Source organism: Falco naumanni, chromosome 6 (genome assembly GCF_017639655.2).
Source record: "Falco naumanni isolate bFalNau1 chromosome 6, bFalNau1.pat, whole genome shotgun sequence".
Taxonomy (NCBI): Eukaryota; Metazoa; Chordata; class Aves; order Falconiformes; family Falconidae; genus Falco; species Falco naumanni.
Genome location: NC_054059.1, coordinates 86,296,183 through 86,319,059, shown reverse-complemented (window position 1 = coordinate 86,319,059; position 22,877 = coordinate 86,296,183). Strand labels below are relative to the sequence as shown.

Sequence of the window (22,877 nt, the reverse complement as noted above, 5' to 3'; positions counted from 1 at the left end):
GCAAACAGTACTGAGGACAGCTGATTGTATTTCCCATCTTGATACAAGATTCTGAAATGGCAAGGTTTGTTCGCTAGCATTTTTAGCACTCCGTGAAGGAGAATATTAGAGTTGAATTAGAAGCTTGATTCAAAACTTGTAAAGATCAACAATTTCTGACAAAAGACTAATCAGGCTACTTTTTCCTTTGATGCAGAGCTTACTGATCATGTCATCAGATTAACAAAAAGACCTTTCTCCTTGAATCCTGGGCTAAAATCAGCTGCACTAATTCTGTAACTTGCCAAGAAGCAATCGATGTTGACCGATTGGATGGAGTTAAAAAGGGGTGGAATGGCATATGCACACAGACATTTTGAGGATCCTGCCACCATTACAGGTACGAGCTGATACAGAAAGAGAAACTGAACGGTGTGCTGAGGGGAGGGAGCAGAGAGGAGGAAGTCTGAAGTAATCAAACATGCGTAAATGAAGGGCTCAAAGATGGATTCACATCACAAGAGTGACTATGGAAGTTACCTGCCTGAAAACAACCAGATTTGACTGCCTTGGGGTGCTTGAGCAAAACTCGAGTGGAATTATCTCCAAAACTGCAAGTAATAATTTCTGCTCACAAAGTAGGCTTGGTAAATTTGCTGATCTGAGTTAGAAGGAGGCGGAGGAATATGTGTGCTAATTCTGGGCATCCAGTCCCTTACAGTCCTTCTCCTCAAGTGCATAGAGCAAACTGAAAATTTGTATTTGCTTTTTTATGCATCACTGTTACTATCAATGGTGTAGGTGATTACCATTGTAGCTAAAGAGAAGTACAGTATTCCCTGCCAAGACTTGGGATCTTTGGAGGTGGGGATGCAAGATGTAGGGCCTGCCAATGACAGATTTAATGATAAGATTGCTTCATTCATTGGCAGTGAGATTCTTATTGGGTCATAGTTGGCAGAAGAATCCAGAAGTCTACAGGACATATACCAGAGTATAAAGTCTGTGCTAATTTTTGAAGAAGGCTTTAAAATCATCTGGTATCCTAAAGCAATGGTGGACTTCAACAAAATGAAGAAGCCATTAACAATGTCTGATGGTTCCCGGTAAACGAATGAATAACTGGATAAAAAAAAAGGAATGAACCCTGGTGTAGGAGCCTCAAAGCCAGATTTTAACGTGGGTTGCAGTACTGCTAATTCAAAGATGAAGTCAAAGAAGAATGGCCATTTGGGGTGTTTAGCTTTCTTCATGGATCATTTGCCAAGATCTTTGGCTGGATTCTCCACCTAACTGAAAATGTAAAAATCTTGGCTTGCATGGAAAGCAAAAGAAGTTATTCAAAACAAAACACAATACAGAATCTGAGCTCGTTACCAAATGTCAGACCAATTTAAAAGGACACTCGAGACTGGCAACATAACTTCTAAAATATAATGAGTGTCATTATGGGAACAAATAAAGGAAAGCTGATAGTAAAGCATACAAATCACAGTAGTTAGGACTACTAGGCATCTACTTTTGCTTTCTGAGTATCTCAGGACATTTTAATTATGTCTGGATTCTTCTGAATAAAGAACTAAATTTAGTTAACTAAAGCATTTTAGCTCTAAGGTGACTAATTTGTGATACACAAAGGTTTGAAGCATCTGAAATAACAGGGAGTTGTAATTAATTTTAAACGTAAGGACGAGGTCTGACAACCCATGCATCTGTGGAATAACATTCTCCCGACTAGTCTATCTGATACATTCATCTGTTCTCAAAATAATGCTTCAAAGGAGAGTGAACACAAACACACCTTCACCTCACAGAGAGTAATTTGGCCATTGTGTACTGGTGAAACCATACCTTTCTAATTCCTGCAGCATACCTGATGGAACACTTAAGCCTGACATTAAATTACATTAATTTTCTTGTGCAGAATTGCAAGCATTACAAAAATGTTGAAGGCAATGGCCACTTTCTTTTATCAAACATGAAACAAATTGATTTCTCAGGCATCACACTGCAAAATTTTTCTGTCACTTACCAGATTATTTTTGTGATCCTAAAACCACCTTAGTATTTCTACATTCCTTTTGAACAAAGGGTATTAGAACTAGACACAAATATATCAGTCTCAGCTTTATCAACACTATGCACCAAAGCAAACTGATCTTCTTAGTTCTTATTCATATTCTCTAATACATACAAAACTCCTGTTCGGTCCTTTGCCAGAGCACTGTACTACCTGTTGAGGTACTTATTTTAACAGTAGCTGAAGTCACCTCCTTCAAAGAATGAGCATGGTGGTACATTTTACCCGCTTCTCGGGACTGCTCTATGACCTCAGGATTTCCCGTTAGGCCATGGTGTTTTGAGTAATGAGTTGGGTGGTTAAGCATCCCTTGAGCGTACCAGCAACTCTTGCATGACTAAGGTGGGTAATGGCACTGTCTGTACCAGGAACTCTGTCGACCAGTGAAAGTGGGGGACGAGAACAGGGACAATCAGTTATTCCCCAGCCCTGAGACATTCCTCACCTGGGTCGTAGCCCGAGTGAAACAGTACCATTGTTATTGGAACTTTGAAAAATTACCTACTGGTTGCAGCCAGGATGGAATTATAGAGATGACTAAAGCCAATCACCTTGTGACCTTATAAACTGCGGTCCTAAGTGCGACCCTTTGAGCTCTCCTGGACCGCAGTGGGCTGCAACCAGCATCTCCCTCTGAGTGGAATGCTGCTCAGAGGTCGAGAACTCCTGAGTTTGTGAGATTAGGAGGACTGTTGCTGAAAGGTGACGATGGGGCCTGGGCTGATACCCCTGCTCCCTGAGGCTCAGCCCTTCGCCTATTGAGGAATGCAGTGGCATTCAATGTAGTTCACTGAACTCAAGGGGAACTTGTAACAGGTATACCTTTGTACATTGGTACATATATTTCTATAGATTGATTCCTTTGTGCTTGTGTGCATGTGTGTGTGAATTGATTTAGGTACTCATAATACGTATTGTATAAGTATTACCATTTAGAATCCATAGTTAAATCACTTTTGTACTTGAAGTAAATCCTATTGATCTACTTTGTAAATGTTAAATTAGTCATAGATTAAGCTCCGCTAAAATCTTATGATCTACCTTAAACTATGAATAAACCTGAGACATCCTTTAGATATAAACTGTTGTTTGAGGATAATTTTGACCTAGCCACACCTAAACTCTAGGAAGAGTTTAGAAAGCAAGGGGGTCCACTCTGAACCTCATGACTCAACGGGAGGGTCTCCCTTACTCTTTTGTCCTACTCTTTATACGTCCTCCATTAGACAAAACCCATTGACCGGGTCTGAGACTAAGGTTAGACCTAGCAGCACCCAAACTCTATCAGGATTTTAGAAAGCAAGGGGGTGTCTACGCTGAACCTCGACTCAACAGGAGAGCCTCTCTTACCCGTTTACATCTTTGGTCTCTGTGTAAATCATTCTAACTCGATTCTAATTTGGTCTTCCTTGGTATGTTTTATCCATGTGATCAGTAATAGAGTGAACCTTTTCATCGAGCTTTGTGAAGTTGCACTCCCACAAATTCATATTAAAATCATTTCGCTTAAACCATTGATGGTGATTCTTGAAGTGACCTAACCTAAACCACTCATTCCAACAATGAGGTGGCTCAGTCATGTGCCACACTCAGTAATCTGTTGTATATCTTTCTAGGAGAAATAACTCTTAGTTTATTTGTGGAATGTAAGGTTCAGGTTCTAGAAAGGCACTATGATGGTATTTGCAAAAAGGCTTACCAAATGAGAGAAGACATTTTTTAACCTTCAGTAAGCTATCAATTTGTTATTAAATCACTTATATACAAAAGACAACAGCATCTTCCTTGTCGAAGGGACATTTACATTTCTGATAAAAGGTGGTTGATAGTATGGAAGAAGGTCAGAACTATCTCCTGAGTAACAAGAGTATCAACAACACTTTCAGAAGTGTTGAATAAACCTGTATGCATATCTAAAACAAAAGTGAGGGTAAGAGAGCTAGGATTGATCTCCAACCCTAGATCCTCATCAGTGAATGTAACCTTGGGATGTAGGCTTGTTCAACAGCTATGTCTTCACCCAGGAAAATATAAATGCTGAAAAGCATGTCAGCTGGAACATTCAGAGTGAAAAGAAACTTCAGAATGAATCTATGTATTAGGTAAAATGTGCCCATTTTTTCTGTCAATAGGACCCTTATAAACCCCTTGTAACAGGATTACCCATTTTATTAATACTTCATTTGCTTTCCCTAACGTGACTCATGTCCATTGTGGGCTGCATGTGGCCCTTCTTGAAGTACTACAGCAACAAGCAGTATTAAGTGTATTACATAATTTATGTAAGAACTGTCAGGGCAGTTAGTATAGTACTGCTGGAACTTTTAATTCCTACTTATCAAAACTACATTATCAGCTCAACATCTACTGTATAAACTGTCTGATACTCACAATGCCTTTGTACAACTGGCTTCTAAAGTATAGTCAGATTGCTGGTAAAATATAAATGTCTAAAAGAGAATAAAACATAACAGTAATCTAATTGTCCTGGCTTTGGCTGGGATAGAGTTAATTTTCTTCCTAGTAGCTGCTGCAGGGCTGTGTTTTGGGTTTAGTATGAGAATAATGTTGGTAAGACACTGACAGTTTAGCTGTTGCTAAGTAGTGCTTACCCTAAATCCAGGACTGTCCAGTTTCCCATGTTCTACCAGTGAGCAGGTGCACGAGTAGCCGGGAGGGAGCAGGGCCAGGACAGGTGACCCCAACGAGCCAAAGGGATGTTCCATACCACAGAACGTCGTGCTCGGTATATAAACGGGGGGGGGACTTGGCCGGGAGCCACCGATTGCTGCTGGGGGACTGGCTGGGCATTGGTCAGTGGGCGGTGAGCAACTGCATTGTGCATCGCTTGGGTTTCTTCAGTTTTATTCCTCTGTCTCCCTCTCCTTTTCATTACAATTTTTATAATTATTGTTGTTATTATTATATTCTACTTTATTTCAATTATTAAACTGTTCTTATCTCAACCCACGAGTTTTACCTTTTTCTGATTCTCCTCCCCGTCCCACTGGGGGCATGGGGGCAATGACCAAGCAGATGCCTGCTACTTTAGTTTGCAAGCTGGGGTTAAACCACAACAGTCCTTTTTGGCACCCAACGTGGTGCTTGAAGGGTTGAGATCATGACAGATCTGACCAGAGTGTGTTAAAACAAATTTGTTAGAAGCATTCATTGTATTGGTTTAATAGTCACTGGTCACACTGTTGATCTGTTGGCTCTCAGAGTTGTGGCACTTGGCTTCAGTTGCATTATGTGACACCTTACTAGCAGCACGTGTTCCCTGTTGCAGTGTTTACTGCCTTTGGGGCCTGGGCTAAGGTTCTTGTTTATTGTACTTTGTAATAATGACTTGTGATATGACAGAATTAGTAATTGTGAAACTCATCTGGTATGTGCCCTCAGTGCTGCTGTCACCTCTGTGCTTCGGGAGCCATCTATTGGGAATTATTAATAATTGCACCTTTTACTTTTGCTCCTTCGGGAGCCAACCTATAGTGGGAACATCCTCCCACATCTTCCCCTTCTCCTCCAGGCTAATTACAGTAGCATTAGTTAATTCTGAAAATTTTGAATATCCTTGGGATGCCCAGAGCAATAGAGCCTGGCCCTGTTGCTAGGAACCAGCGTGTTGCTGAATGCGGTTCAGATCTTGTTTAGGGTTAAGCAACTATCTGTGCCTACTCGAACCCTCGTGACGGGCACTGCAGCTATTCAGACCCCAGCGACAGACAGTGCAGCTTCTCCAACCCCTGCGACACACACTGCAGCTACTCCAGCCCCTGCAACAGGCACTGCAGCTACTCCAGCCCCTGAGACAGGCACTGCAGCTACTCACACCCCAACAATGTGTGATGCAGAGGACCAGCCCATGTTGGTATCACTCGCCTCTATATGCAAGAAGAAAATGGACATGAAGAACAGCTTGTTTAGTAGAGGATGAAGCAGGGCTGCCACAAGAACTGGAGGAAGAGGCAGAAGAAGAGGTAACCACTCAACCCCTAACCCTGAGTGAGCTGCAGGATATGCAAAAAAGATTTTAGCTGTTGTCCAGGTGAGCACGTAATCACCTGGCTGCTCCTATGCTGAGATAATGGGGCTGGTGGTTTGGAATTAGAAGGTAGGGAAGCCAACCAGATGGGACCATTTTCTAGGGAAAGAGGCACTGGCAAGGCAATTGGAAGAGGGACACAAGTCCTCAGCCTCTGGAGGTGACTTTTGTCAAAAGTGAAAGAAAGGTATCCCTTCAAGGGAGATGTTATATGTCACCTGGACAAGTCAGAAAGCGGTATCCAGTACCTGAGAGAACTAGCTGTGCTAGAGGTGATTTATTATAACCCGAAAAATGTGTAGTTACCCACAGATCCAGACAAAGTCCAATGCACACAACCCACGCTGTGGAAACTTGTACAGAGCACACCATCGTCGTATGCCAACTCATTGGCAGTAATGACCTGGAAAGACAAAGCAGCACCGATGGTGAATGAAGTGGCTCACCAACTCTGGCAATATGAATCATGGAATTATGGAATGGTTTGGGTTGGAAGGGACCTTAAAGACCATCTAGCTCCAACCCCCCTGCCATGGGCAGGGACACCTGCCACTAGACCAGGTTGCTCCCAGCCCCGTCCAGCCTGGCCTTGGACACTGCCAGGGATGGGGCATCCACGGCTTCTCTGGGCAGCCTGTGCCAGCACCTCACCACCCCCACAGTAAAGAATTTCTTCCGAGTATCTAATCTAAATCTACCCACTTTCTGTTTAAAGCCATTCTCCCTTGCCCTGTCACTACATACCCTTGTAAAAATTCCCTCTCCAGCTTTCTTGTCATCCCCTGTTAGGTACCGGGGGGCTGTTATAAGGTGCCCCCGGAGCCTTCTCTTCTCCAGGCTGAATTAACCCCAGCTCTCCCAGCCTGTCTTCACAGGAGAGGTGCTGCAGCTCTCTGACCATCATCATGGCCCTCCTTTGGACTTGCTCCAACAGGTCCATGCCCTTATGTTGCGGGCCCCAGAACTGAACTCAGTACTCCAGGTGGGGTCTCACCAGAGCGGAGCAGAGGGGGAGGATCACCTCCCTCGACTTGCTGGCCACACTTCTTTTGATGCAGCCCAGGATACGCCTGGCTTCCTGGGCTGCGAGTGCACATCACTTTCATTGATGGCTTCCTTACAGAGATCAGCAATCTGTGTGGTCCTCCCAGTTATAGCTACATTACATACTGTCACTTTATTAGAATATACATGGATATGAACACAGCTCTAGTAGCTCCAATACATCAAGTCCTGAGTGAGTTTGAAACTTAAGGAGTTTCCTTGATGAACATTCCCAGGAAACACAGAGTGTGGATAATGCAAGAAATTATTTTTGTCACTTTTCAATTAATAGCAGCAGCACAGCTTTCCAACATTACTTCCTTAACTTCAGTTGGCATACCACTCATTCATTAAATACATATAACATTTAATAATTATAAAAGTTAATAGTGTAATAATAATAATGTATCTGACAGGGTGCAAAAGGCCAGCGTGTCTGAAGAAGATGACTTGTTCAAATACCAAGGCCCAAACAGTTCTGTTTCACTATATCAGGATACAGCAGGGCTGACAGAAACTTAAAAATCTAAAAATATAGCTCAGTATAAAGCAGATCTGGGAGAAGTATAAGCTTTCTAGTTTTGGCTTCTGGAGAAAACGTGATGCAGGACAGAACCCATTCCTATTCTTACAGACTGTTTTGAGTTTCCTGAGAAGCTGCTGCTGAGTTTCAGAGGGGATTTAAGAAGCCTCAGAGCCTCTCACTGACTGTTTACCAAATACTGAGCAAAACCATTGAGTCTGTCCAAGGTTCCAAAAGCAAATGAAGCTGGTAGCTCAGTTAAGATTAGTCTTGTTTTTTTTTCTCTCATTTCACTGGAAAATATGTTTCCTGAGAAACTGAGTTTGAAATTTCAGTTGTCATACCTTGTCTAGTGATAATTATCCTGTCCAGTCTAACTAGAATTTGAATTAGTCTATAGGCTCAGTGCTTTCAAGAAGGATGCTAAGGAGACACTTGCATATAATTATTGGCTACAAGTTGTTTCACCCCAAACTTACTTCAGTGTTATTCTGTCAACAGCTGTATTAACTTCCAGACTCACCTCAGTAAATGAAATATTTGGAAAGACAAAAATGATGTAATTTCTGTTCTTGTAGATGTGAATGGAAGTGCCACTAGCTTCAATAAAAGGTGATCCTGCAAAATAACCAGGAATATGTGACATGATTCAGATGAATCAACAGAATCTCTTCCTTATTTGGAAGAAAAAAGACTGTTTATATATGAAGTGATTTTATTTTCTCTTACTAGATTATTCTGCATTTCAGTAATCTAAAAAAGCAGCAGTTAGTAAGATAGCAAAAGTAATACCAGAACTCACACCGTTAAAAATTAATTGAAATTGGCAGAATGCATATGTTGCCATTTCGGGGGGTGGGGTGAGTTATTTAAGCTCTGCTGTGAAAAATACGATAGAAAAACCCCCATCTCTGGTTACAGCCACTTTTGATCTGGAGTGTTGCTACGTTGCCATCCGGTGGTAATATGGAAAAGTACAATAGATAGCGACCGAGGGAGAGTAAACTGCACCTACGCGAACAGTACTACCCACCCCAGCAAAAGTCATACTTGTTTCTTGCAGTGTAATACATAGCGTTGATTACATGCTGGGAGTAAACTCTTTAAAAAAGAAGGTAAAGTCACAAAATATTAATGAACTTATTATAACTGGCGTGAAGAAAGTGTGTAAAATGGGAATGGGTCCGATGACAAGTATGCTGCAGGAAAGGTCTGCAGTTGAGAACTACTTGTAAAATGTAAACCCAGAGTCATTCTTGCTACCCCATGACAAAATTAAGCTCTGATGCATTTGGATTAGCTTCATGGAAGGCCTACATGGGATAAAATTTTACAGATCACAAAACTTGTGACAAGTACCTTTGCTACACCTAACTCCTGGTATGTTCACATCACTATTATTTACTGGTTTGTACTATTTCCTCAAGAACTCAAAATCAAATAAAAACTGTGAATTTTTGTCACTTCTGACCTGTAGTGTTTTCAGGGCACAATGCAAAATATGGTGAATAATATATACCCTTAAAAAGGAAAAGAAGTCATTGAAAAGAAGTAAAGTGCAGTAAATGGTGATAAAAGCAGAGCAACTCACAGTATGAGAGTCCTTATATTTGTTCTAATATTTGCTGATCCAAAATACTAGAAATAACAGTGCATAAGGGTTTCATCAGGGGCTCCAGCACAGAAAAAATAGGAATTGAAGAGGATGGCACTGCCTCAGAAAGCTCTTCAAATGTCAGGTTTGTCTGGACACATGAATTGCCTTTTTGTGACTGTTCAGACTCACCAAAATCTTACCACAATCCTTTTTTTTTATTATTTCTAAGAAAACTGACGATAGTTGCTTGTGAAAAGAAAGAAATGAATTCATCCTTTGGAATCCTATGGTATTCTTAAGAAAAAAATCTATGAATGTCACCAGATGGTGGAAGCTGTAGTATGAGGAGGCTCTGGGACCCTTTCCCTTTTCCCTCACGTTCCAACCATTTCCTTGATATCTTATTTCCAACACAGAACATGCAAACCCCCAGTCAAAGCATGACTGTAATATAAGCAAGTATTTAAACAAGGATTAATACTTTGGGTATTATTTGATCACATACATTTAGAACCATATTACTACTGCCATTGCCCTAGTATTGCTCACCAAGGGTACAGTTAACTGTTGATTCACAGAAAATGCTGAATTCTTCAGCAACAGGTGAAAAAAAAATGTCTAAAATGTGGTATTTTGCACAAATACCTGAACTTTATCCTAAACAATCTAGCAGGGACACTGGAAGCGGTTTAATTGAACCTGAATTATATTCTGCCCGAGCTACCTCACTTCTTTGAAATTGCACCTGAAATATCAGCACATAAAGGAAAAATGTGCAGCCCCCACTTTAGAAGTCTAGAGAAGGGTGAATATTATCTATCCAAGATTTTTTTCTAAATGAGAATGAGGTGTTTGACACAATGCCTCATACAGGTCCTGAACTTCCAGGAACAGCATACCTGAATGGGGGGATATGCTGAACTTCGAGTGGATACCTACAACTCCACAATTAAAGACTCAAAGACCATTCATTACAGTAAAAGTTTTAGGTGATTTTTGACCTTGCTTTCTACTCCATGAGCTTCTGTAGATATAAAGTAGAACAATTACATGCAGTGAGTTTTTTAGGACTGACAGAAAGGCCTACATATGTTGAAGTACTGTGGTGAATGAAACAAAGGGCAGCTGTCTCAATGATGACAAGCTGTCTTCAAAGAAAAGGAAAAATGGCAAAATTATTACTGAAGCACACAGTTATGTCAAAGCAGAAAAAAAGACGCTCAGACATGGGCCTCTTATCAACAGCTCTCATCATGGCCCTACTCATCAACAGCTGTTTGCAGAGTCAGAAGTGTATCAATTTTAAATAGCATTCCACACACAAAAAAACCCAACACCAAAATCATACCCTAATTTTGGATGCTCCTGAGGATATTACTTCTCTTTTTTTCAAATGAAGAACAGGTTCCTGTTCCAAATTCCAAAACAGCCTGCCAAGTATCTGAGATCTCTGTTTAAGTAAAATAAAGATTATTATTAATTATATTTTTGGCCAGCTAGTGTAAGGCAGTTTATTATAACATTTCTCTTTTGAAATTCTGAAGTTGGAATAAACTTTGATATTATAAAATAAATTTTCAGACAATGACATACTATTAAAATCATATTTACTCAATCTATTCATTTCAGATACACAACACCAGGCTAATAGTTTAGCCAAGGTCAGTTTTCTCTGCATTCTTTCCATAGCAGCAGATAGGAAACAAACCCACTTTCCTAACATCTAGTTATCTAACAACAAAAATACCTTCACAATACATTTAATATTTCTACCTTTATCTTCTGTTTCATTTTAATCTTGAAGATAGTAATGGATGTTAAAAAAATTAAAAGATACAATGATGGCAACTTGAAATAATAATTTAAAAAATTAAAATAAATTGTGGTACCATGCATGCATACCTCATGGCAGATACTGTACCAAAGACTAATTACTTTCTGCCACTTGTTTAGGTCAGAAACCTATTCCTAACAAAATGTATTGTACATATTAATACCTACATGTATCCATGTGGAATAATCTCTTAAATGAATCTCCATGCAGTTCAGAGATCTGTCTGTATAAATCAGCTTGTACGTTTTAGGTCTAAATTAAACCAGTAAATAGACATCCATGTTTATCACATACCATGACTTTCATAATGCTTTTGCTTAAACCTTTTTCCAACAGTTTGCTATGCAGGTGCATGAGGAAATCTGAAAAGAGACTTCTGTCTACTGATCAGTTAGAATTTTTAAATATAATTTTCACCAAGTGTAAAATTTGACGGAATCACTAAAAATTGCTGATTATTCTATCCCTATGAAATAGACAGTAGGCTTTACCTCACTCATTAGACCTGTGTTACTGCTGCAGTATTGAGAGAAAACCTTGCAAATTTATTTTTCCTAACAAAGTAAAAGGAAATAAGTAAAGATGTGTGCAAGCAGTATATTTCAGTAAGACACTGCACTTTCAACTGGTTGATTTTTACAAGGCATGCATTTTAATTTTTTTCTTAAGTGGCATCATTTCAGCGTACTTGTGATGGAATAATTGCAGTGTGATTCAGCTCGGAAGCATCTGCATTTTCAAGATCATATATCCACAAAATTAACTTCTAACAAGTAAAAAGAGACACAAGTTGATAGTTTTTTAACAAACACTAATATTCTATTACTGTGATAGCATTTCTTCTTGTGACAACACATAACGTAACAATATTAACTTAGGCAATGTATGTGCTGCAAGCTACTCTTGTACTCTGATGTGAACAGGCAACAACTGAGGAAAGCAGCACCTCCTTTCTCAGAAATAAAGGGAGAAAGGGTAAGAATTTATGCAGAAGGATTTTTTGTCCTCTGATGCTGTCATACTTCCCTCAGAAGCCCTTCCTCAGTCTCTCTCCATTCTTGTAGGCTATGCAGCTATATGCAGCCTGTTCTGCTGCAGCACAGGAAGAGGGGTCATTTACTGCTGAAAGAAAACAGAACTTATTTTTTGTCAAGGAAATGTTACAAAGCTGTTATTTAAATGCGCATCATGTATGCTTCCATGACTGGCACATTGCTGACATACTGCTCTTTCAGTCAGGAAGCAGGCAACCACCTGGTATTTCCATCTTATGGTACAGGCAAGGAAATAATCATTCAGTGAGGCAGACTCAACACCTTTACCACAAAGAATAATGGTGTGAGGATGTGCACAGAGACAGTTACCATAAAGCATCTGACATGCTGCAAGTTTACATCCTACAGTTCACATCCTGCAGTTTCCTATTCATCTGCTCAACTCAAAATGCCAAGATTTGCAATCCATCCTTAGAATAGGGCAAGCTGAGTAATCATACAGCTGCTTGCTCAGAGGTGGCTGAGTGGAAGAACTTGCGCAGGGAGAATACAAGCTTGCTTCCACAGCTGTGAAGTTCAATCATTTTTAGCAGACTGCGAACTACTTATTAATCCAGTTTGTTAGCAAGAACACTTTTTTAATTATTTAAAGCTTTAATATTTCCCCACATCACCACAATCTCTCTCACAGGCAAAAAGGGGGTGAGGCAGGAAATAACTTATGTAATAATTTCTTTGTATTAAATTTGGCAGATGCTACGAAGTATGGAATTTTATAAACAAGACGATACTAGTTTACTGTACCAATGGAATGTTTAATCAGATTCACTGTATGCCACACACATTTTAAAAATCTCAAGCAAGTACATTGATTCAAAGAAATGAATAATAGGTTGGTCTGCCAAAATCTGCCATTAATCAGCCTGAATTTGTGTCAAAATCGTTTTCCATAAAAATGAGAAAAAAAATTGCAGAAGAGCTAAATTAAGATACAAGGCCAAAGAACACATTCAAACTTAAATTTACTTGGCTTTCACTTATGGAAAGTGGATCTGTTCTACAAAACCAATAAATTAAATATTACTTTAAATTATCGTTAAAAATCTTGCTAGTAAATAAAACTATTTTATGTGATTTAAATCAATCTGCTTGTATGAGATGTGTATACAGTGTCTGAAATAATGTTTTTAACATGCTGGATTTGGTTGTTCCACTGAATAAATACTTTAATATTTAAAGAGAGATCCATATTTGCTGACATTTCTCATTTAAAACCATACACTTAGCAACTTTCATAGGCTTTTTTATAACATAGCCTCTCACTTACCAAACATATGTACTATCTAAAGAAAACACGTTTTCTGAAAATTTCACCTTATTTAAAGTTACCAGAATAAAAAAACCAGTTTGCAAGGAAATATACCTGCTCTACCAGAGTGCACAATACAGACCCTGTTTTGTGCCCTATAGAAGGAGAAAATTCCCCTCCCCAATAAGGGAGACGTGCCCCTCTGTAACGACATGACAGGGAACAAAGTGCTGCTTGTGTTAGAATTAGAGCTTCTGAGTCTTCTGCACTCTTGCTGCAGCTGGAATGGGTAAAGTCCAAGGGCGAGGGAAAAGCAGGGAAACTGCTGTATCTTGGATGCCAGATATAGAATTAGGATTGCGTGAAATCAAGCCCCATTAAACATCCTGGATGAAATGTTAGTTCTGATGAAGTCAATGCTAAAACATCCACTGCCTTCAAAAGCAGTCAAGGATTCATCCATCAGTTTAAGCAGAAAAAAGAAGCTGTAGACGAGGATCAGAGTTTATAATATGGAAGCATGTTTTAATCACCAGTCAAGAAAAATGTTAAAAATCTACCGATTATCTTCAAATCTGCTGAAAAAATGCCGTATGACTACAAAACTAAATCTGCAGTTTTCAAGCACATTACACAAGTAATTCTAACCAGTGTGACTGAAGTAGAAGAACAAAGTCTGATCTATGGTTCTTCTAGGATGAGAGAGATTGCTGCTATTAATGCTGTCTTTGGCTTCCTGTCAATCACGTTTTGTTTAAGCTTGGTAACTGTACTCAGTGCATTCCTTCCAGCAAAACAAAACAAAAAAAGCAATTAAGTGCTCCTTTCTGCAGCAGTATCTGGGAAATGTGGGAAGACAGTCTCAGGCAATATTAACACTAATCAAAAGAGAGAACACGCAAGAAAGTTTACCCTGGGGTTGATAGGAAAAAATCCGAGCAAGAAGCTTACTAGTTTACTATACAAATAAACATAGAACACTTGCATGGCTTTGAAGGCAAACACATGATGCATTACACTGGAGTTATCAGAGGGGTTCAAAAACTGAAAAAGAAAGCTACTGGTATTTATTTCTATTATGTTTAGAGAAACATGACTTTGTATACACATTTCATAAGCAAAAGTATGCCATTAAAAGTATTCCTGACTAGCATTATAGATGTTTTCTTCCTAAATAAATAAAGCAAGCCAAACACTGGCAAACTCCATGGATGACAGGAGCAGAATACAAGTTGCTATTTTCACCTAAAACCTACCAGGTTTATTCAGAAAATCTACAGAAATTTTTCAGTAGTCTCACAACCATCAGACTTTTTCCTTCCTTTTTCTTAGTGCTTCTGAGTATAAGGTGATCATAACTCTGGTAGGGCTTCCTAGGCTGACAGCCAGCAGTGTTCCTGTCTGGTTTTATTATGTTAAGATACATGCTTTTATGTGTCACTACTCATTTTTTCTTGGCCTGTCTATCACACTTTAAGAGCATGCCCTCTCCTTCCACACAAGTGGCACCTTCTGTTCAATTGTTTAAAATTCCTATTTGTTTGAGCAGATGTTTTTTAGCTGCAACTTCATCTGACATAGCCTTCTTCAGAGACGCTAGAGCGTGCAGAGGGATATGCTTACATTCTAATGTTTAGAAATCATTACTGAGCAGGATAAACACATGTATATAGACAAAAAAAAAAAAAAGTCTCTGCCTCATTTTTCTCTCTTCTCATGAGCATTCTTCGGAATCCTGCAACAGCATCCAAGATATTTTTATTTCTACAATTGACTCCTTTCAAGAAACATGTACTTCTGGCCCCTGCAATCAAAATCCCCCTGCATTGTACAGTATGTAGGAGGTTCTTCAATAACCTTCAGACCTGTTAGATGTACCTCCCAGATTTGTCTCTTTTCTTTTTTTAATCTACTGCTCATGAGCTACCTTCTGCAATTCTGTCTTGAACCACTGATTTACTTTGGGCAATGGCTGGCTGTGTTTTTGTTCTGTGCTACATCTGAATCCACATGTCAATATCCTTCATTTTTACCCCTGTACTAAAGTACAAAAGCTCCTCTTTTCACCTTCTATGGATTTTAATTCAATATACCAGCAAAGGAGTTCTCAGTTTGACCCATACCTATATATACACATGCAATATCCAGCATTATCAAAAAATCATACATTCCAAACTGTCAGGGTTTTCATTTATTCACATAGATCACTAAAACTATCATACCTGTTAGAAAAAGTTCCTATTATATATTTCAAAAAATATTTATGTAGAAAAAAACCCTTACCTGTCTGTGTGTAAAGCTGCTGTCACATACCACGTGAAACAATTAGAATGATCAGAAGCAGGCAGATACTGCTCTTCATCCTCAAATGTCTAGAAGGCAGAAATATGTTTTCCTTTGATACACCATTTTTCCTAGTGTTATTGGCTTGTTTTACTTGTGTCAATGTATACATCTATACAGTGCTTTATTACTTACAGAAAAAGCTTTGATTTGTTAATAGTCCAACTGAATTAAGTGAGACTATTTATGAACACACAAGCACGCTTGGGAACTCAAGGTCCTAAAGCCTTGGTGAATAACCACATCTGTAGGTTAGGACTCAGCACAGCACAGCACTTGCTATCTCTTGTTGAATCAGTAGTCGAAAATTCAAACAGCTGAAGCTATTCTGGAATGGCTTAAGAGATACTGGTAGGAAATTGAAATATTAAAGGTGACAAGAGAGCTTGAACACATGAGCAGATTTAAGATTATTTAGATATAATGAATGAGGTGAAACACAGATGCGAGAGAACTAAGGTTTTGCACTGGGAAAGGGTCATAGGAGAAGGAGGGAGTTTGAGAACATGAACAAATAGGCAACAACTGGTTTTGATGTTCATGAAATAGGTTGCAGCAATCCCATCTGGTAAGAGAAAACATGACATTAAGAAAGGTTTTTTACATGAAATGTTTGTTTTGTTTTGTTTTTAATGCCTGTATATTAGATCCTTTCTGAACAGGATGCACTGCATTTATGCAGTTTATGTAAGTTTCTGTGCCGTCTTAAATGGAGGTATAGATGGGGACATAGACCAAATATTACTCTCTTTTTATAACAGTCTTATTTAATTAACATATTCAACATGATATTGCAAACTTTCTTAATCTCTTTAACAGATACTATAGTTCCTTCTGGTCAGTGTTCACAATAAGGATTCAGCATGAGCTTCTTCAGACCCAAAACCAATTACAATCCAGATACCAAAATAACAATTACATTCCCGACAAAATACTGAAAAGATGCTAATTAGTCAAATCCCAAGTTTTTTTGTGGTAAACATGGTGGAAATCTGTGACAATATCCACATAATTAGTGCTGTTCCAGTATGCCAGGCAGGAAATACTATTATTGCAAACCCATTTAAGAATCAAAAGTTCTGCTTAGTAAGAAAATTAATAATGTCTGCACAACAGTTTCTTATCTCCCGTTTAATGCAATAGTAAAATCTGTTAACATCGTCCTGTACTTTTTTTAAGCTTTAATCATACTGTAGAATTTGGTATAAAACCACTTAACAGCCATTACAAACTACTGTGAGAAAGCTGAGGTCTTTTTACAGCTATATACGATAAACAGCTGCCTTTTGTCCCCAGAGAAGATATGGGACGCAGATAGGTCTGTAAAGCAAGCAGAGTAACTGGATGTTAAAGGGATAACTGTAAAATATTTACTATTTCAATAAAATAAAAGAGGCTATCAGAAATCTCACAATTCATTGATTCATTGAACCATCTCAACACTAGTTAAACTCTGTTCTTCCTTGGAAGTTTTCCGTCACAACCTTTAAAGATGGGTTATTTTGTAAATAGCATATTCAGTTCTGGAGCTCCATTTCACAACAGACTGTGGATGCCGTGAGAGACATCTGCATCCAAACCATCACAAGTACACAATGATCAGACCACAATTAATTTTCTCACAATTTATTTTCACAGCTTACCTTGGTCTTTACTTTTGGTTTTACTCTGTAAGTCCTGCAAATGGACAGTTCAGTGTTGTTTTCAGTGAACTAAAATTATTTAAAAATAAACACCACACATAACACAAATGTTTAACACTACTTAAACTGAGATATGTGCATCTTAGAATCTATTTAAATCTCAAAAATCCAGGATTTCAGGATCTTCTTCATAAGTTTCTGCAAGAGAAAACCTCCACATTTCTATTAAACAGAGTATACAATCTAGCAGTTCAGCACTCAAGTGACAGACAAACCACCTCTCTAAGACTGGAATGATTATAGTTTTAGGGCATTATTTATAAGCACACTGGATCAAATTAAAAAAAAAAAAAGAATGTGAGAGAAACTTGAGCCTAAAAGTATCTAAAATATTCATTAAGCTTTTGGGTCAAGTTTATCTTACATGTATGTGAGACAACCTAGCTACAGTGTCAGTGACACTCTGGGGAACTGGGAGATGGGTGTCACTCACCAGCTATATAAACAAGCTGCTCAGTGACAGACAACTCGCAGGGCACATTGCCCAGCCCCTGAGCTCTCCAGGAATGCGGTATGGGGCATTCTAGAGGCCTGCACATCCTGATCACCTGCCTTTAAGGTCACACTTCACCCCACTCACCGGTTTAGTCTCATCCTATCTTGTCCCAAAACATCAGATAGGATTAGTAGCAGAAGAAATTCAGGCTGTATAAGGACTTGGGTATTATGGGTTACAGGTTAACACAGACAAAAGTCTTTATTCTAACCTGTATTTAAAAACCAAATATAATCTTCATTGATTCTTACCTACAGTCCCTGTGGCACTTTGAAGAGGTGGTGAACTCAGGGTGCTGTTTTCAAACAGATAAAGCTGATATAAGCTGGGGCTACTGTGCTCCCCTTCCTTGAGCTGACACTTTTGCAATGACCCAGATAAGGGAACTGTTTTAACCAAAAAACAGACCTAGGAAAAAGGAAAAGCCTTCAGAAAATTCAAGATCTTTCTTAGTCAAATATTGTGTGTTATTTGGTGTCCTGTTTTAATGAATAAAAACTACAAAAAGTATTCATGCCTTCACTGGGGGGATGTGTGTTATTTGTTTGTTTCCTTTACATAGTGCTTCGTTCTCCCTGACCCAGAGAGACGTATTCTGAGAAACATATAAATCTATAAAGTCCTGCAAAAAATTAATCACCCAACATCTATCACACATGCATTCTATTAAACTTTTAATGGCTGATACTGCCAAAGGCTAAGATGGAGACAGAACACAATCTTTGTACACACTTGACTTATTGTAACACTAAGGAACTGGGAACTTACACCTTCATTGGAGGGCAAGCTGCAGCTCGGATCACAAGAAGCAAATTCTGGGGGGACACAGTAATAAAAGCTAATTTGTATCAAGTATGTCCATTATCATATTTAACATATTACAGGTATGTATTTAAATTACAGTATCATATATACAGAAAACTCCATTTAATTTCTGCTCTGTAAAGACAGCAATTCATTTGCTATTCTTTTAGAGAACAGAATATGCAGATCTGAAGAACTCAAAAGATTTTTTAACCCTTTTTTCAGTATTATTACAGAAAGTAGTTGTTTTTGCAAATCATAGTTTACAAATCTCATTTCCAAGCAACGGATTTAGCTTTAAAACTTTTCAGCAACAATATTTTATTTTCCTGTATATCTCCAGTCTTGTCAGCTGCTACTTTATTGACACTTGCATGTAAAAACCACACTTCTGTAAACTGTCAATAAAATTTCAAAAGTATCCCGTATTATCTTCTCTCCCACTGAATTCAAAATCTTGCTATTGTGGAGGTGTTTATGATTTTTTAAGTTCTTACCTTTTATCTTCTGCAGTACGTACATCAGGAAATTCCCACTCAATAAATGAAGTTCCTTCATAGTCTAGATATAACTAACCAAACAATTGAAAACACTTGCTAGTGTGCAAATATGTCAGTTGTGACAACATATACAAATACTACTTTATAATGTCCTTAATCTCATTTTTATCACGATAAAAAGATTAATGAATTTAACAAAAATAATTAAGGGACATTTTAAGTGGAAAAACTAATTTTAAAACAGTAGTAACAGGCAACAAGCAGGTATCAATTACATTGGCACACTGCTTCAATAAAATTATGTATGTCCTGACTGTATGATGATTTCTACTCCTCCTCAGCTAAATGGACAGCATTCTGGAGAGTTTGAAGTGCTACAGATGCCAACTGTGCCTGGCACAGTGAATACTAGACTTCTTTTTGACGATGGCATTATCAAGATCCAATATTTTTTGTGCGTCACTTTACACCTTAATATCAAATTAAACCACAAAAATGCTCTAAAGATGCTGTGAATAATCAGGACGTAACACTTACCTTTTACTGAATGTTTTACCGAGAGTAATGTCACAAATTTCAACATTCTATGGTTTGACACAGTTCCGTAGGACACCAATGGCCCACAGACCACTTTTCTACAACCACTGTTCTAGAGTAGATGGGACCTCAGTGTAAAATACCTGAGTATTACATCATTGTCACAGGCAGAACCAATTTTAACCGAAAACTCATACCATGGGCGATGTGCCCTGACATTTTCATTATCAAGGGTTAGTTATACCACACACTCTACACTAAAATCTGTACTTTCCCTGAAACTCAGAAATCACTTGCAGTAGAAAAAACAGTATCAGAAAAATATTAAAATCATTTAGTAGTCCTTCAACACAATTAAGAAGTATTGATAATGAGAAAAAAATAGCACTCTATGACCCATCGGCCATGTCAAGCATTCGCTAATAGTCCAGTTGGCTTTCTTGCTTGTTACAGCATCTTCCTTTCATTCATGCTCACCCTTGATTTTCTGAACTACTGAAGTTCTTACCAAAATTCTCCTCTAAACTACTTTGTGTGTCATTTTTTTTAAATACATAAAAATATGTGAGACACTTCATGAGAATAATTGAAAACATACAGATGTAACAACTCCACGTATCTCTTTCAACACATCTGAATGAAATGCAGATCACACACTGCTTCCCTTCCCTGTTATTAAAAATTCCTGAGCCTTTTGCTGTTTATTGGGAGGCAAGCAATGCAGTCATGAGAAAAGCCTGAATGTACCCAAATTACAGTGAAACTTGTGATAATTGTAACTGCCTCAGTTCTTTATATCCAGTCAATAACATTGAACAATTCAGAAGACAAGACAACCTAAACTTTATCAGTGTACACTTCTACCATGGGTTCAGTTTTACAAAGTCAGTCCCATGTACTGGCTTGCTAATGCCAGAAAAAGCACTGGCGCTTTGTGCCACCTCTAAACGCCCACCTGACCTCTCACAGAGCAGATTCAACTTGCTCAAATGGCAAAAAAAGTTAATACAGTCCATAGACCTTAGAGGAAAAAAAACAGCACTGTAACATTGCATGCTCTTGCTGGTTTTCTTGCTTACAGTAAATAACAAAAATAAGTGCAATTGGGAGTTTCTGCACAGTTTTATTCTAAACTCTTACTTATACTACAGCAAATGCCTGGTTTTGACAAGGGGCATTAGACACCAGTTGTGCTTGTACTTTGGTCAAGAGTTACCATGTTTTAGAGCTATACTACAAATACAGTTAGTGAATCATGTCAACAAAGAGTATTTAATGTCTTTTAAAGTATTAGAATGAAAGCCTCCATTTAGTTTGCAAAGAAAAGGCGCTGGAGGAATGATGGACCCATAATACCATATATTAAAAAAAAAAAATCTAACCCTTGCAGTACTGATCAGTATTGATTAGCTTGATCTTCATTAAATACTTACAGGTTTTCTGAAAGTGAAGAATGGTTTTCTTCACTGGTTCAATATCTATCAAGAAAACATGAATCTCAAGTGTCTTTTACAATAAATAAAAATAGCAGAACAATGGATTTGTGTGCCTAAGACTCTTTGGGAAGTGACGTTCCACTAATACTGCATTGCTAGGACACTAAAACAGGCTCAAATTTGTTTTGAGATTTGAGGAAATATTTGTATTGGCAATGGTGGGGTGTTAATATGATTCAGCTATACTGGAAAATCATATCCTGAAACATTAATCTAGACCGTTGTTTGGGGAGTCATGAGATGATCGAGGGCCTCAGATGCGAGTGAACTAAAATGAAGTTTGCCATTGTGTCAGCAAGACGAGAAATTTGACTTTGGCAGCTCCTTGTGGCTTTTAGTGACTTCCCACCAGCTCTGTGCAGTGACACAGAAATCATGGCTGTGCTTTTTTTAGCACAATCAGACAAAAATATTAATACTATGGACTCAACAGAATCTTTAAGGAACTCTTGGCTCTTTGAAGTGTATACACACAATTGCCTCCTATCGTTTGCTACTGCTCAACATCTTTGTACTGAACTACTTTGTCACAGCATCTCTTTGCACCGACGGTCAGGATTTAGGTATTTTAAGATTTTTTTTTAAAAAATGTTCTCTGCCAACTTTGTGTTTAATTTTCTGTTATGTATCTCCCTAGCTTTACAAGGCACAGTTAAACATTTCTCCAGTGTCTTTTACAGATCCTCAAAATCTTGGTCAAAGTAAAACCCGAAGGAGTGAAGAAACGTTTAGAATCAAACTCTGCAACTTACTAGACAGCTGCGGATTGTCACTGCTCCGTGACTCAGGTTTTTGAACAGCTGTCTTAGCAATAATTACATCATTCAGATTTATGTCTTTTTAATAGCTACTTTAAAAAAAATATCTTCCCCCAGGGGTGTTGATTCTGTGAAGCAGGAAAGAATGAAAACAACCACTGAGACATCAGCTCTACCTCTAAACCCTCAAGTATGCATGATGAAGGCATGTCTCTGCAACGGGTTTTTTCCATTTATTTGTTTTTCCCCTCATGAATAAGCTTGGGGCCATGTTCTGGTGTCTCTGGAGAAAATGGCCTCCTTCCTTTAGCCCCTGGTTCTGCAAACACGGATTTATATTCATATCATTGTCAGCAAAAGGAGCTGCATAGGCAAAGCTACGATATACTGCAAGCACACGTTGGCAGGTTGGCACGTGTGACAGGAGCCACAGGTCATGCCTTGCCCACGAGAGATGTAACCCGAGGGGAAGCGGGGAGACACCCCGCACAGGAACCTGCAGGCTGGCTTCAGGCGAGCTGCGGGGACACCTGTAGCGCCTCAGGCCGTGGGCTGCTGCGTCCCAGAGAGCCAGGCCTGGGGAACGGTCACAGGGTCCGCCGCCACCGGACCCAAGGCCGCAGCTTGAGTCCCGTTCTGAGCGGAGGCCAGACGCGAGGCACAAAGGCCTCCCCTCACGGCTCCCCTCCGTGCCCCTCGCCCCCTGCTCCACCTCCACACACCGCAGGCGCCACCCAGAGCCAGCGGCGCCCGGTGGAGCGTCTCGGCCGCTCCTCCGCAGCCTCCCGGTGCCCGGTCCTCGGCCACGGGCCAAGCGGCCAGCACCCGGTC

At 39.1% G+C, this 22,877-nt stretch overlaps 1 long non-coding RNA gene across 1 annotated transcript; it reads right to left on the bottom strand.

Moving 5' to 3' along the window:
- Positions 1-13,210: 13,210 nt before the first annotated feature.
- On the bottom strand, positions 13,211-19,466 carry LOC121090723. The gene is made up of 3 exons (XR_005828683.1): positions 18,720-19,466; positions 15,693-18,359; positions 13,211-14,193 (listed from the first exon to the last, which is right to left on the bottom strand). It is a non-coding gene; the product is annotated as an uncharacterized LOC121090723 (long non-coding RNA).
- Positions 19,467-22,877: the final 3,411 nt, after the last annotated feature.